This window comes from Tachyglossus aculeatus, chromosome 1 (assembly GCF_015852505.1).
Source record: "Tachyglossus aculeatus isolate mTacAcu1 chromosome 1, mTacAcu1.pri, whole genome shotgun sequence".
Taxonomy (NCBI): Eukaryota; Metazoa; Chordata; class Mammalia; order Monotremata; family Tachyglossidae; genus Tachyglossus; species Tachyglossus aculeatus.
In genome coordinates, this window is record NC_052066.1 from 97881335 (window position 1) to 97898073 (window position 16739).

At 47.3% G+C, this 16739-nt stretch overlaps 1 protein-coding gene and 1 non-coding gene across 2 annotated transcripts in view; one reads left to right on the forward strand and one right to left on the reverse strand.

Annotated features, from left to right (window-relative positions):
- SLC9A9 (solute carrier family 9 member A9) overlaps window positions 1-16739 on the reverse strand; it is a 462001-nt gene that overhangs the window by 234520 nt on the left and 210742 nt on the right. The window lies entirely within an intron of this gene.
- LOC119934329 lies at window positions 6499-6633 on the forward strand. Its single transcript, XR_005452912.1, has one exon. It is a non-coding gene; the product is annotated as a small nucleolar RNA SNORA7 (small nucleolar RNA).

Below are 16739 nucleotides of genomic sequence, written 5' to 3' on the forward strand. Positions count from 1 at the left end.
GGTCCTTTAGCACTTTATATTCACCCCACTGAACACTTACACTCTGCCATTTCCCCTTTCTGTAGTTATTTTAATGTCTGCGTTCATTCATTCAATCATATTTATTGAGCACTTACTGTGTGCAGAACAGTGTCCTAAGTGCTTGGGAGAGCACAATAGAACAATAAAGCAGCATGGCATAATGGATACAGCACAGGACTGGGAGTCAAAAGGTCATGGGTTCTAATCCCAGCTTTGCCACTAGTCTGCTGCGTGACCTTGGGCAACTCACCCTACTTCTCTGGGCCTCAGTTACCTCATCTGTCAAATGGGCATTGAGACTGTGAGCCCTACATGGGACAGGGACTGCGTCCAACCCAATTTGCTTGTATCCACCCCAGTACTTAGTACAGTGCCTGGCACAGAGTAAGCACTTAACAAATACCATAATTATTATTAGTAGTAGTAGTAGTAATAAGCAGACACATTCCCTGCCCACAATGAGCTTACAGTCTAGAGAGGGGAGACAGACATTAATGCAAATAAATAAAATCACAGATATGTAAATAAGTGCTGTGGGGCTGGGAGTGGCGATGAATGAAGGGAGCAAGTCAGGGCGATGCAGAGGAAGTGGGAGAAGAGGAGAGGAGGCTTAGTCAGGGAAGACCTCTTACAGGAGATGTGCCTTCAATAAGACCTTGAAGGCAGGAAGAATAATTGTCTATCAGATTTGAGGAGGGAAGAAGTGCCAGACCAGGGTGAGGATGCGGGCGAGGGTCGGCGAGGAGATAGATAAGATTGAGGCACAGTGAGAAGGTTAGCATAAGAGGAGCAAAGTGTGCGGGCTGGGTTGGAGTAGCAGAGTAGTGAGGTGAGGTAGGAAGGGGCAAGGTAGTGGAATGTTTTAAAGGAAATGGTGAGGCGTTTTTGTTTGATGTGGAGGTGGATGGGCAACCAATAGAGGTTCTTGAAGAGTAGGGAAACATGTCCTGAATGTTTTTGTAGAGGAATGATCCAGGCAGCAGAGTGAAGTGTGGACAGGAGTGGGGAGAGACAGGAGGCAGGGAAGTCAGCAAGGAGGTTGATAGAGTCTTCCCCTCTAGATTGCAAGCTCCTTATGAGCTGGAATCGTGCCTGCCATCTCTATGGTATTATAAGTTCCCAAGTGCTTAATACAGCACTTTGCACATAGTAAATGCTCAGTAAATACCATTGATTGATTGATTGACTCCTAGTTCACAGCTGGCGGGGACTGGTTCACTGCTGGCTCCTGTCCTGCTTTCAGTCAGTCAGTCGACTGTATTTACAGAATGCTTACTGTGTGCAGAGCACTGTACTAAGTGCATGGGGGAGTACACCATAACAATATAGCACACACATTCCCTGCCCACAGTGAGTTTACAGCCTAGAGGAGGAAACAGACAATAATGTAAATCAATAAAATTACAGATATGTACATAAGTGTTGTGTGGCTGGGAGAGGGGATGAATAAAGAGGAATAAAGAGGAATAAAGACTCATCCCAATCCAAACCCTCCCCACCCCTTGCACTCTTCCCCCTCCCTCTCCTCCCTCGACAGCTGTTGCCAAGTGTGGCCTCTGGAACTCCCACTCCATTTTAAGTAAGATCCCTTTCATCCTGGACCTATTCCTTTCCAGCTCTCTACTCCTCCTCGCCCTAATTGAAACAAGGCTGTCTCCAGACGACACAGTCTCTTCTGCTGCTCTCTCCAGTGGAGGCCTCTTCTTCTCCCACTCCCCAAGACTCACCGGAAAAGGAGGAGGTGTCGGTTTCCTTCTCGCCCCCCAGTGTCGCTTTCACACTATCCCTCCTCCCCCTTCCCTTTCCTTCCCTTCCTTTGAAGCCCACATTATTCGCCTCTACCACCCCCTCCAGATTCTTGTAGCCGTCATCTACCGCCCTCCCGGCCCCACCTCCAAATTCTTTAACGACTTTGACCCCTTCCTCACCTTCCTTCTCTCCTTCTCCATGCCCACTCTGATCGTCGGAGACTTCAACATACACATGGATATCCCTGATGACTCCTCTGCCGCCAGCCTTCTATCTCTCCTCGATGCTGCCAACCTCTTGCTCCACCCCACCTCACCCACTCACCAACTTGGTCATACCCTCGACTTCATCATCTCCTACTGCTGCACTGTGTCCACCCTCACCAACTCTGAAATCCCTCTCTCTGATCATAATCTTCTCACCTGCCTCCTCACTCACACTCCTTTCCCTTGTAAATCCATATTACTCCCTCACAGAGATCTCCTCTGTCTTGACCCCATCCATCTTTCTGAGCACCTCACACCCCACCTCGCTGCCCTCTCCTCTCTACCCAGTCTTGATGATCAGATTACTGCTCTCAACTCTACCCTTTCTACTCAGCTAGACTCACTCGCTCCCCTTTCCCTTCGCCGCTCTCGCACCACTAACCCACAGCCCTGGATCACTGCCACTGTCCGCCTCCTTCGCTCTTATGCTTGAGCTGCCGAACGCTGCTGGCGAAAGTCTAAACACCATGCCAACCTCGTTCACTTCAAGTTTTCCCTTTCCTGCCTTAACTCAGCCCTCTCCTCTGCCAGACAGAACTATTTCTCCTCCCTTATTGACACCCATGCCCATCACCCCCGCCAGCTCTTCCGTACACTCAACTCCCTTCTCAGGCCCCTGGTTCCTCCCCCTCCTCCTTCCCTCACCCCCAACGATCTGGCCTCCTACTTCATTAACAAAATTAAATCCATCAGGTCCGAACTCCCCAAAGTCACTTCCCCACCTTCTCCAACCCCCCGGCTCTCAACACTCTCTGCTACTCTCCCATCCTTCCCAGCAGTATCCTCAGAGGAGCTCTCCTCCCTCCTCTCAAGTGCTACTCCGGCCACCTGTGCTTCTGACCCCATTCCCTCTCATCTCATGAAATCTCTCGCTCCATCCCTTCTCCCCTCCTTAACTTCCATCTTCAACCGCTCACTCTCCACTGGTTCCTTCCCCTCTGCCTTCAAACATGCCCATGTCTCTCCCATCCTAAAAAAACCCTCTCTTGACCCCACCTCACCTTCTAGTTATTGCCCCATATCCCTCCTACCATTCCTTTCCAAACTCCTTGAACGAGTTGTCTACACGCGCTGCCTAGAATTCCTCAACACCAACTCTCTCCTCGACCCCCTCTCGTCTGGCTTCCGTCCCCTACATTCCACAGAAACTGCCCTCTCAAAGGTCACCAATGACCTCCTGCTTGCCAAATCCAACGGCTAATATTCCATCCTAATTCTCCTCGACCTCTCAGCTGCCTTTGACACTGTGGACCACCCCCTTCTCCTCAACACGCTATCTGACCTTGGCTTCACAGACTCCGTCCTCTCCTGGTTCTCCTCTTATCTCTCCAGTCGTTCATTTTCAGTCTCTTTTGCAGGCTCCTCCTCCCCCTCCCATCCCCTTACTGTGGGGTTTCCCCAAGGTTCAGTGCTTGGTCCCCTTCTGTTCTCGGTCTACATGCACTCCCTTGGTGACCTCATTCGCTCCCACAGCTTCAACTATCATCTCTACGCTGATGACACCCAGATCTACATCTCTGCCCCTGCTCTCTCCCCCTCCCTTCAGGCTCGCATCTCCTCCTGCCTTCAGGACATCTCCATCTGGATGTCTGCCCGCCACCTAAAACTCAACATGTCCAAGACTGAACTCTTTGTCTTCCCTCCCAAACCCTGCCCTCTCCCTGACTTTCCGATCTCTGTTGACGGCACTGCAATCCTTCCCGTCTCACAAGCCCGCAAACTTGGTGTCATCCTCCACTACGCTCTCTCATTCACCCCTCACATCCAAGCCATCACCAAAACCTGCCGGTCTCAGCTCCGCAACATTGCCAAGATCCGCCCTTTCCTCTCCATCCATACCGCTACCCTGCTCATTCAAGCTCTCATCCTGTCCCGTCTGGACTACTGCATCAGCCTTCTCTCTGATCTCCCATCCTCGTGTCTCTCCCCACTTCAATCCATACTTCATGCCACTTCCCGGATTGTCTTTGTCCAGAAATGCTCTGGGCATGTTACTTCCCTCCTCAAAAATCTCCAGTGGCTACCAATCAATCTGCGCATCAGGCAAAAACTCCTCACCCTGGGCTTCGAGGCTGTCCATCACCTCGCCCCCTCCTACCTCACCTCCCTTCTCTCCTTCTGCAGCCCACCCCGCACCCTCCACTCCTCTGCCGCTAATCTCCTCACCGTGCCTCGTTCTCGCCTGTCCCGCCATCGACCCCCGGCCCACGTCATCCCCCGGGCCTGGAATGCCCTCCCTCTGCCCATCTGCCAACCTAGCTCTCTTCCTCCCTTCAAGGCCCTACTGAGAGTTCACCTCCTCCAGGAGGCCTTCCCAGACTGAGCCCCTTCCTTCCTCTCCCCCTCGTCCCCCTCTCCATCCCCCCATCTTACCTCCTTCCCTTCCCCACAGCACCTGTATATATGTATATACGTTTGTACATATTTATTACTCTATTTATTTATTTTACTTGTACATATCTATTCTATTTTGTTTTATTTTGTTAGTATGTTTGGTTTTGTTCTCTGTCTCCCCCTTTTAGACTGTGAGCCCACTGTTGGGTAGGGACTGTCTCTATATGTTGAAAACTTGTACTTCCCAAGCGCTTAGTACAGTGCTCTGCACACAGTAAGTGCTCAATAAATACGATTGATTGATTGATTGATTGATTGATTGAAAGGAGGTCTTAGGGAAGTCCTCTTGGAGGAAATCAGCTTTCAATAGGCTTTGAATGTGGGTGGAGTAATTGTCTGTCTGATATGATATGAAGAGGGAGGGCCTTCCCGGCCAGAGGCAGGATGTTGGGAAGAGGTTGGTGGTGAGATAGAGGAGATCGAGGTACAGTGCGAAGGTTGCATTAGAGGAGCAAAGTGTGCCCTCTGGGTTTTAATTGGCAAGTAGCAAGGTGAGGTAGGAGAGACAAGGCGAGAGCAGTAGTTTCAGGACTCCGCCTAGGAGTCAGCGCTTAGAACAGTGCTTTGCACATAGTAATTGCTTAATAAATGCCATTATTATTATTATTATTATTAGGACACACCATACAGACCCTTCCCAGCTTTAACCTTTCTCCTTCCCATGTGATGCCTCCTCCCACTCCACTTTCCACTCTCCTCTGCCCTCTGCTTTCCACTTCAGGCAACCCTAGTGCCCACCTCTTCATGCTGCTAGCTTTTGAGTGGTATTGGATTTCCTCTTCCATCACTGCCTATCTCCCCCAGCTTCACTCTGCAGCCCAAACCCTGGGACTGGTCCAAGCACACGCCAACACAAATTGGGGCATGGCCTCCAGCGGTTGTGACGTTCAGTGGCTCCAAGGGCCTGTCAGTGCTGGCCTCACCCATGTGACCTACTTTCTTTCTTTTTCTTTTTCTTTTTATGGTATTTATTAAGTGCTTACTATGTGCAAAGCACTGTTCTAAGCGCTGGGGGCGATACAAGGTGATCAGGTTGTCCCACGTGGGGCTCACAATCTTAACCCCCATTTTACAGATGAGGTAACTGAGGCCCAGAGAAGTGAAGTGACTTGCCCCAAGTCACACAGCTGACAATTGGTGGAGCCGGGATTTGAACCCATGGTCTCTGACTCCAAAGCCCATGCCCTTTCCACTAAGCCACGCTGCTTCTCTACTTGGCAATGGGAGCTCCTATCACCCAGGGACTTAATAAGAATAATAACTGTGGTATTTGCTAAGCGTTTATTAAGTGCCAAGCACTGTACTAAGAGCTGGAGTAGTACAAGATAATCAGGTTGAACACAGTCCCTGTCCCACACAGGGCTCCAGTCTCAATGCCCATTTTATAGATGAGGTAAGTGAGGCATAGAAAAGTGAAATGTCTTGCCCAAGGCCACACAGCAAACAAGTGGTGGAGCTGGGATTAGAACCCAAGTCCTTCTGATGCCCAGGCCCATGCTCTATCCACTAGACCACACTGCTTTTCTATTAATTGATTAATACAGAGTTTTTCAGGGAATGTAAGCCTCACTCACTGTATTTGCCTTGTACACATCTGAACTTCTCTGGTCTACTGATTGTCTTCATTTCCAATCTCGTATTTATCCTACCTCAGGTTTCTGCAGAATGCAGTAGAATGGAAAGGAATATACCAGGAGGTGAACTTCAACCTGGTTTGCTTTAGCCAAGAGAATAGCAACTTTTGCCTGGAAAACAAAGCAAAACTGGGAAAAACTCAGCCAAAAATGGTGAACTGGAGCATCTTTTAGGAGCATCACAGGGCAACTTGTCTCGACACCTCGGAACCCTCCATTGGCTTCCCATGTCCCTCTGCATCAAACAAAAATTCCTTACCCTTGACTTCAATGCTACAGGGCTCCCCACATTCTTTGCCCCCCCTAAAATCCCACCTCCTCCAACAAGTCTTCCCTGATTATTTCCCAGCCCCCTGAGTCAGACAAACCCACCCTATAGGTAGAGATCGCCTATACCAAATCTGTTGTATTGTACTCTCCCAAGTACTTACTTTTCTCTCCAGTTACACCTGGAGAGTTTCCAGTACTCTACCAGTCTTGACTATGGGAGGGAGAGTCAAGCAGAGGCATAACCATTCCATTCCTAGCTTGGCCAGTGGTTAGCGAGTGGAAGACAATCTGCTGTAAGTCAAAACTCACCCATGTTGAGCAGCAGCGGCATGGGAGAGAGTCAAGGGCGGAGATTCAGGTTTACTGCTCGGAAGGAGGCAATGATAAATTGCTTCTGCATTTTTACCAAGAAAACTCTATGTATACACTACCCGAGCAATTGCAGATGAAGGTGGGGCATTCTGGGAGAGATGCGTCCATGGTATCACTATGGGGCGGACATGACTCGACAGCATAAGACAACAACAGACAAGGACTTACTGAATTTCTTTCCATACAATAAGCGTTCATTTAATACTACAATTGATTGACTGACTAGGCAAATCTAATCCCCAGCCCTAAGCCACCTCTACCAGTGCCTATCACTACTGATCACTAATCATTTTTTCTTTGACCCCTTCCCCAATCCTGAACCTTCTCAGCCTATCTGCATGCCTGACCAACCTTCGGAGAGAGATCCCGGCCCCCCACCCACACCCCAAAACCTCGGCTCCTTACCTAACCCTAACTCTGTCCCCACACCCCACACTCAGATTTCCAATTGATTATCATCATCAATAGCATTTATTGAGCACTTCCCGTTTGTAGGACACATGGGAGAGTATAATGCAACAGAGTTGGCAGGCACGTTCCTTGCCCACAGTGAGCTTACAGTCTAGATGGGGTGACAGACCTTAATATAAATAATTTATAATATGTCAATTAATGGCATTTATTGAGTACTTCCTGTTTGCAGAGCACTGTTACTAAGTGCTTGGGAGAAATCAGTACAAAAGAGTAGGCATAGAGGTCCCTGTCACTAAGGATTTTACTGTTAATTAGGCAGTGCGGCCTCGTGGAAAAAGCATGAGTTTTAGAGTCAGTGGATCTGGGTTCTTATTACGGCTCCACCACCTGTCTGCTGTGTGACTGAGAAGCAGCGTGGCTTAGTGGAAAGAGCAGGTCTTGGGAGTCAGAGGACATGGGTTCTAATCCCGGCTCTACCACTTGTCTGCTGGGTGACCTTAGACAAAGCCACTTAAATTCTCTGGGCCCCAGTTAGCTCACCTGTAAAATGGGGATTAAGACTGTGAGTCCCACATGGGATACCTGACTACTTGTATCTACCCCAGCACTTAGAACAATGCTTGGCACATAGTAAGCGCTTAACAAATACCATTATTATTATTATTATTATTATTTTTATCATCACCATTAATAACTTCTCTGTGCCTCACTTACCTCATCTGTAAAAATGGAGATTAAGATTGTGAGGCCCACGTGGATCATGGATTGTGTCCAAGTGCTTTATATAATGTCTGGCACAGAGCAAGTACTTAACAAATACCAATAAAAAAAAACACTTAACCCTAATCCTGCCCCTATTCTAGACTTAAATCCAGAGAGTGGGAACACAGCAAGAGAGGGGAGCTATTTCTCTGGATCAGGCTGTGCTTGGTGTCCTTTCTGTGCTTCTTTCTCTGGCTCAGGAGGGGTGGGACGCTTCCAGGCTAAAGATTATTATTCATTCATTCATTCATTCGTATTTATTGTGTGCTTACTGTGTGCAGAGCACTTTACTAAACACTTGGGAAGTACAAATCGGCAACATATATTATTATTATTATTATATTTGCTAAGCGCTTACTGTGTGCTGGACACTGTACTAAGTGCTGGCGTGGATACAAGCCAATTATATATATATATATATTAAATATATATATATTATATATAATGGTATTTATTAAGCACTTACTATGTGCAAAGCACTGTTCCAAGCTCTGGGGAGGTTACAAGGTGATCAGGTTGTCCCATGGGGGGCTCACTGTCTTCATTCCCATTTTACAGATGAGGTAACTGAGGCACAGAGAAGTTAAGTGACTTGTCCAAAGTCACACAGCTGACAATTGGCGGACCCGGGATTTGAACCCACGACCTCTGACTCCAAAGCCCGGGCTCTTTCCATTGAGCCATGCAATTGGGTTGGACACAGTACCTGTCTCGCATTGGGCTCACAGTTTTATTCCCCGATTTACAGATGAGGGAACTTGAGGCCCAGGGAAGTGAAGTGACTTGCCTAAAGTTACACAGCAGAGAATTGGCGGAGTTGGGATTAGAACCCATGACTTCCTGACTGCCAAGCCCATGTTCTACCCACTAGACCATGCAGCTTCCCAAAGTGGTTAAGGGCATGGAATGAATTGTCACTCACAATGTCAATACTAGGCTGCGGGCTGGTTCTCACTAAGGGGTTGGTGGTGGGTTCTGAGGCTTGAGCTCAGATTCCAAGGAGCCCCGAGGGCCTCCTTTTGGAGCCAGGCCCAGACCTTGGCCCAAGAAGAACAGCTGGGTTACGTAAATCCTTCCTCCCTCTTAAAGTGCTTCGCTATTTCTTGGTGTTCCTTCTGTATTTGATTCTCTGGCTCAGGAGGGGTGAGAGGCCTCCTGGCCAAAGATGGCCCTGAGTGGCTCATGGAACTGAATGGTAATAATAACAATGATGGTCTTTGTTAAGCGCTTACTGTGTGCCAAGCACTGTTCTAAGAGCTGGGGTAGATACAAGGTAATCAGGTTGTCCCACGTGGGGCTCACAGTCTTAATCTCCATTTTACAGATGAGGTAACTGAGGCACAGAGAAGTTAAGTGATTTGTCCAAAGTCACACAGCTGACAAGTGGCGGAGCCGGGATTAGAACCCATGACTTCTGACTCCCAATCCTGGGCTTTTTCCACTAAGCCATGCTGCTTGTGAATGAGTTGTTCTCTACATGCTTTAGTGCATGCAGAACCCTGATACATCACTCCTTTCCCCTCAACATCTGCAAGTGGCACTCCCACAGTTCCCATCTATTAGTCGTCCTGTCTTCATAAGGGCCAATTAGGGAAGCAGGCCAGCAGTGTGGCCTAATGGAAGGAACACAGGCCTGGGCGTCAGAGGACCTGGGTTTGATTCCCAGCTCCAACTTTTTTCTGCTCTGTGACCTTGGACAAGTCATTTTACTTCTCTGGGTCTCAGTACCCTCATCTGTAAAATGGGAATCAATACTGGGAGCCCCGTGTGGAACAGAGACTGCATCCAACCTGATTGTTCTGTATCTAACCCAGCACTTAGTACAATACCTGGCACAAAGTAAGCGTTTAACAAATACTGGAATTATTATTATTATTATCTTCATTATTATTATCTTTATTGTTATTATTATCATTATTATTATTATTATGGGTCCAGCAGGGTCTGCTGCTAAGAAGGCATAAGGAAGCTACTCTCTTCCATGGCCACAGATCAGAGAGGATTCCCAGTGAAGACCCCAGTGGCAGCTTCAGCAGATAATAATAATGGTATTTGTTAAGCACTTACTATGTGCCAAGCCCTGTTGCGAGCACCTCCCTCAACAACGAAATACAGGTCAGATAAGGGCACTGCAGAGTCTGAAGCTGAGCGGGCACAGGGACATTCGTTGTTCCAGGGCAAGTGCCTGCATCAGCCCTCTCTTACTGCATCAGCCTTCTCTCTGATCTCCCATCCTCGTGTCTCTCCCCACTTCAATCCAGACTTCATGCTGCTGCCCGGATTGTCTTTGTCCAGAAACGCTCTGGGCATATCACTCCCCTCCTCAAAAATCTCCAGTGGCTACCAATCAATCTGCACATCAGGCAGAAACTCCTCACCATGGGCTTCAAGGCTGTCCATCACCTCACCCCCTTCTACCTCACCTCCCTTCTCTCCTTCTCCAGCCCAGCCCACACCCTCCGCTCCTCTGCCGCTAATCTCCTCACCGTACCTCGTTCTCGCCTGTCCCGCCATCGACCCCCAGCCCACGTCATCCCCCGGGCCTGGAATGCCCTCCCTCTGCCCACCCGCCAAGCTAGCTCTCTTCCTCCCTTCAAGGCCCTACTGAGAGCTCACCTCCTCCAGGAGGCCTTCCCAGACTGAGTCCCTTCCTTCCTCTCCCCCTCGTCCTCCTCTCCATCCCCCCCCATCTTACCTCCTTCCCTTCCCCACAGCACCTGTATATATGTATATATGTTTGTACATATTTATTGCTCTATTTTACTTGTACATATCTATTCTATTTATTTTATTTTGTTAGTACGTTTGGTTTTGTTCTCTGTCTCCCCCTTTTAGACTGTGAGCCCACTGTTGGGTAGGGACTGTCTCTATATGTTGCCAACTTGTACTTCCCAAGCGCTTAGTACAGTGCTCTGCACACAGTAAGTGCTCAATAAATACGATTGATGATGATGATGATGATGCACTGAACCCTAACCAACCGGCTTGCGTGGCAGCTGTGGGCTTCTCGGAAACTAGACTAAAGGGCGTGCACACCATCACCACTAATTCAAAGCAACTTTGGGGCCAGTTCTCCTGAGGATGGGATGCCTCTGTCCTGCACTCAGACAAGTCCTACATAGGCAAATAGGATAGTGGTTGCTTGGAGGCTGAATAATGATAAATACTTATGGTACTTGTTAAGTGCTTACTATGTACCAAGCACTGGTGTAGATACAAACTAATCAGGTTGGACACAGTCCCTGTACCATATGGGGTTCACATTCTTAATCCCCATTTTACAGATGAGGTAACCTAGACCCAGAGAAGTGAAGTGACCTGTCCAAGGTCACACAGCAGACACATGGCGGAGTCGGGATCCTTCTGATTTACAGGCCCATGCTCTATCCACTAATCCACACTGTGATTAGGTTCTTGAGAGGCAGCAGCATGACCTGAGAACTCTCTGGACAGCCAAACAGCCCTATTTAGGAGTAATGATGATTTATGATGATGGTGGTATTTGTTAAATGCTTACTATGTGCCAACCACTGTTCTAAGTGCTGGGGTAGAAACAAGCTAATCAAGTTGAGCAGAGTCCCTGTCCCACTTGGGGATCTCAGTCCTAATCCCTATGTTACAGAAGAGGCCCAGAGAAGTGAAGTGGTTTATCCAAGGTCACACAGCAGACAAGTGGTGGAGCTGGGATTAGAACCCAGGTCCTTCTGACTCTCAGGCCTGTGCTCTGTCCTCTAGGCCATACTACTTTTATAGCTGTTTCTCTAGGAGTGTGCTGCTCACCCTAAATGAGAAAGGGCTCTATCAATCGTATTTATTGAGCGCTTACTGTGTGCAGAGCACTGTACTAAGCGCTTCGGAAGTACAAGTCGGCAACACATAGAGACAGTCCCTACCCAACAGCGGGCTCACAGTCTAGAAGGGGGAGACAGAGAACAAAACCGAACATACTAACAAAATAAAATAAATAGAATAGATATGTACGAGATAAAAAAATAGAGTAATAAATATATACAAACATATATACATATATACAGGTAGACAAGACAAGAAAGCCTTAAAAACTGCCTACCTCACTCTCTGATAGTGAAGAGAGAGACAGAGACAGAGAGCGACAGAGAGAGTGTGTGTGTGTGCATGTGTTGCCTGAAAATGCCAAAGTGGGACCAACAGTCGTAGTCATACTGTGCACACAAAAAGGCTGCTTCTTCTGCTGTTGTCATTTCTGATGTTGCAGCCTGGCTCAATTTTCTCCTTTGCCTCTCTGTCTCTCATTCCATATGAAGCTTTTGGTCAAAAAGAGTCAATCCTTTTTTGACTATCTGTGGCAAAGGGGAAACAGCGTTGGTCTAGTGGAAAAAATATGGGCCTGGGGGTCAGAAGACCTGGGTTTTAATCCTGGTTCTGCCTCTGGTCTGCTAAATGATCTTGAGCAAGCCCCTGAAGTTCTCTGGGTCTCAGTTACCTAATCGGTAGAATGGGAATTAAAACATTCCTTCTTAGACTGTGAGTCCCACATCCAACTGGATTGTCTTTTATCTACCCCAGGACTTAGTACAATGCTTGGCACAAAGTAAGCACTTAACAAGTACCATGAAAAAACAACAACAAAAAACCCAAAAACCCAACTTCCAGATTTCAGCTGGGATGTAGCATTGTTGGAAACTTGGTACCAAGTTTTACTATGCACTTAAAAAATTTCTTCTGCCCTCCCAGTTTTGGTTTTTTCAGCTTTCCTTTCTGGATTGGTATGTATATCCTGAAACTGCTCATTCCTCTTATGTGTCTCATCCAGCACAGCTGTGTTGAATAATAACAATAATGATGATAATAAATTGTGGTATCTGTTACACACTGTGTGCCAAGCTCTGTACTAAACCATGGGGAAAATACAAGCTAATCAAGTTGGACTATCTCTCTTGCACATGGGGTTCACAGTCTGAAAGGGAAGGAGAAGAGTTACTAGAATCTTCATTTTACAAATGAGGAAACTAGGTACAGAGAAGTTAAGTCACTGCCCAAGTTCACACAGAACTGAGTATAACTCAATGTTAGCAGACTGAATATGTTCCAGAATTTCAGTGTGATTCTGTCTTGCCATTTGATAGAGTATAGCACACGGCTTTAAACATATAAATACTTAATATACTACTACTGTGACAATTTTTTTAATGTTATTTGTTAAGTGCTTACTATGTGCCAGGCACTGTACTAACCGCCGGGGTAGATACAAGCTAATCAGGTTGGACCCAGTCCATGTCTCATATGGGGCTCACAGTCTGAATCCCATTTTACAGATGAGGGAACTGAGGCCCAGAGAAGTAAAGTTACTTGCTCGGGGTCAAACAGCAGGCAAGTGTAGAGAAGCAGCGTGGCTCGGTGGAAAGAGCGTGGGCTTTGGAGTCAGAGGTCATGGGTTCAAATCCTGGCTCCGCCACTTGTCAGCTGTGTGACTTTGGGCAAGTCACTTAACTTCTCTGTGCCTCAGTTACTTCATCTGTAAAATGGGGATGAAGACTGTGAGCCCCCCGTGGGACAACCTGATCACCTTGTAACCTCCCCAGAGCTTAGAACAGTGTTTGGCACATAGTAAGCACTTAATAAATGCCATTATTATTATTATTGATGGAGCCGAAATTAGAACCCAAGTACTACTACTACAACTAATACTTCTACCTCTGCTACTACCACTACTACCATTAAATCAGGAGGTCCATCAGCTGGGGGAGTCCCCTCAGCCCTTGTTTAATCCCAGAGACCGGTAGAGAGAACGGGGCTGCGGCAGTGTGGTCTCTCTATGCAGAGCTGCAGGTTTGCATCTCTGACCGGCAGCAGAGCCGCCCGAAGAGCATTCGCAAACTCTCCAGTCCCTCATCATGGTCAGTCTCAGCTTCCCAGGAGAAAAGCCCTTGGAAAACCAGCTGCCTGACAAGTCTTCCTGTCAAACCTGGGGGCAGGTCTCTCTGTTCTGGCACACCGATACTGGGGGCCAGGATGTTGTTCAGTAGAATAAAAAAGGGGGCAGGTTGACGAGTCCGGCTCGGCAGCCTCACAGCGCAGGAAGGGCTCTGAGGGGATGTCCTCAGACACTGGGTGTCCTTTGGAAAGGAGGAAAATTGATTCAGAGCAAACATCCCGTCCCCCAGACTCCTTGTGGCTCTAGCTCCTTCTCTGGCCACCGGTCTGCTGGTGAGCTAAAATGCTAGGTCTCCCCCTTCTAGACTGTGAACCCGTTGTTGGGTAGGGACCGTCTCTATATGTTGTTGACTTGTACTTCCCAAGTGCTTAGTACAGTGCTCTGCACACAGTAAGCGCTCAATAAATACGATTGAATGAATGAAAGAATGATTGACACCCTTTCCCGTTTTCCCCTGCACTCAGACTGCTCGCACCACCTGCGACGGGCACCTTATGCAAGCCAATGAACTTGTATCCATCCCAGCAATTACTGTAATAATAATAATTATTACAATAATAATTATGGTATTTGGTAAATGCTTACTATGTACCAGACATGTGCTAAGCACTGGGGTAAATACAAAATAATTGGGTTGGACACAGTCCCTGTCCCACATGGGGCTCATACTCTTAATCCCCTTTTAACAGCTGAGGTAACTGAGGCCCAGAGAAGTGAAGTACCCAAGGTCACACAACAGACACCTGGTGGAATCGGGATTAGGACGCAGGTCCTTCTGACTCCCACGCCCGTGCTCTATAAACTAAACCATGCTGCCTCTAGAAAAAAAAATAATGACATTTGTTAAGTGCTTACTATGTGCAAAGCACTGTTCTAAGCGCTGGGAGGATACAAGGTGATCACATTGTCCCCCGTGGGGCTCACAGTTTTAATCCCCATTTTACAGAGGAGGTAACTGAGGCTCAGAGAAGTTAAGTGACTTGAACAAGGTCACACAGCAGACATGTGGGGGAGCTGGGATTAGAACCTATGACCTCTGACTCCTAAACCCGTGCTCTTTCCACTGAGCCAGAGACAGTTCTAGAGAGGCAGCTGAACTGCTCGAGAGTCTCCTGGGTGGCTGAACAGCCCTATTTAGGAGTGATCACGATGAGGATGATGATGGTATTTGTTAAGCACTTACTGTGTGTCAAATACGGTTCTAAGTGCTGGGGTAGATACAAGATAATCAAGTGGGTCATAGTACCTGTCCCACGTGGGGATCACGGTCTTAACAAATCCCCATTTTACAGATGAGGTAACTGAGTTCCAGAGAAGTGAAGTGACTTGGCCGAGGTCACACCGCAGACAAGTGGCAGAGCCAGGATTAGAATCCAGGTCCTTCTGACGCCGAGGCCCGTGCTCTAACCACGAAGCCACGCTGCTTCTTCAGGAGTGCACTGCTCACCCTGAATGGAGAAGGGTTCTAGACAAAAGAGCCCTAAAAACTGCCTGCCTCATTCCCTGATGATGAAATATATGTTTTTTTGTTGTTGGTTTTTTTTTTGTTGTTTTTTTTTTGTGTGTGTGTGTGTGTGTGTGGTGGTTGAAAAGGCTGCTTCTGCTGTTGTCATTTCTGATGTTCATTCATTCAATCAATCGTATTTATTGAGTGCTTTATTGATCACTGTACTAAGTTATGTGCAGCTCCAGGCTCTGTTTTCTTTTTTGCCTCTCTGTCTGTCAATCCATATAAAGCTTATAAATGTGGTATTTGTTAAATGCTTATTATGTGCCAGGCACTGCACTAAGCACTGGGTAGATACAAAATAATTGGGTTGGACACAGTCCCTGACCCACAGTGGACTCAGAGTCTTAATCAAGTTTGTCCTTTCTGGCTTAATTCTGCCCTGCAAAACTATTTCCCTTCTCTAATTGACACCCATGCCCATCACCCTCCTCAGTTGTTCCAGACATTTAACTCTCACCTCAGGCCCCCAATCCCCCCACCCCTCATCCCTCACGCCCAATTATCTGGCCAACTTCTTCATTAAGAAAATTAACCCCATCGGGTCTGAGCTCCCCCAAATCACCCCTCCCCCTCCTCCATTCCCCCTCCTCTCTGGCCCTTTTTCAACTTTCCCATCCTTCCCAGCATTATCTGCAGAGGAGATCTCCTGCCTCCTTTCAAGAGCCGCCCCTCAATATGCCCATCGGACCCCATTCCTTTGCACCTCATAAAAACTCTTGCCCCTTCCCTCCTTTCCTCCTTAACTTCCATGGCTTCTTCCCCACTGCCTTCAAACATGCCCATATGTCCCCCATCTTAAAAAAAACTCTCCCTTGACCCCACAGCCCCCTCTAGTTATTGCCCCATCTCCCTTCTGCCCTTCCTCTCCAAATTCCTTAAGCAAGTCTACCCCCTTCCCCACAGCACCAGTATATGTGTATATATGTTTGTACATATTTATTACTCTATTTATTTATTAATTTATTTTACTTGTACATATCTATTCTATTTATTTTACTTTGTTAGTATGTTTGTTTTTTTTTTTTCTTTCTGTCTCCCCCTTTTAGACTGTGAGCCCAATGTTGGGTAGGGACTGTCTCTATATGTTGCCAATTTGTACTTCCCAAGTGCTTAGTAAAGTGCTCTGCACATAGTAAGCACTCAATAAATATGATTGATTGATTGATTGATTGAATTGCTGCCTTGAATTTCTCTCTTCCAACTCTCTCCTGGACCCCCTCTGGGTGGGAAACAACTCGACCACCTAAGACAAGTCAAGACAAATTCTGTACTAAGCACTAGGGTAGGTACATATTGATGCCTGTTTAATTGTTTTGATGTCTGTCTCCCCCGGATCTAGACTGTAAGCCTGGTGTGCACAGGGATTGTCTCTATTGCTGAATTGTACTTTCCAAGTGCTTAGTACAGTGCTCTGTACACAGTAAGTGCTCAAT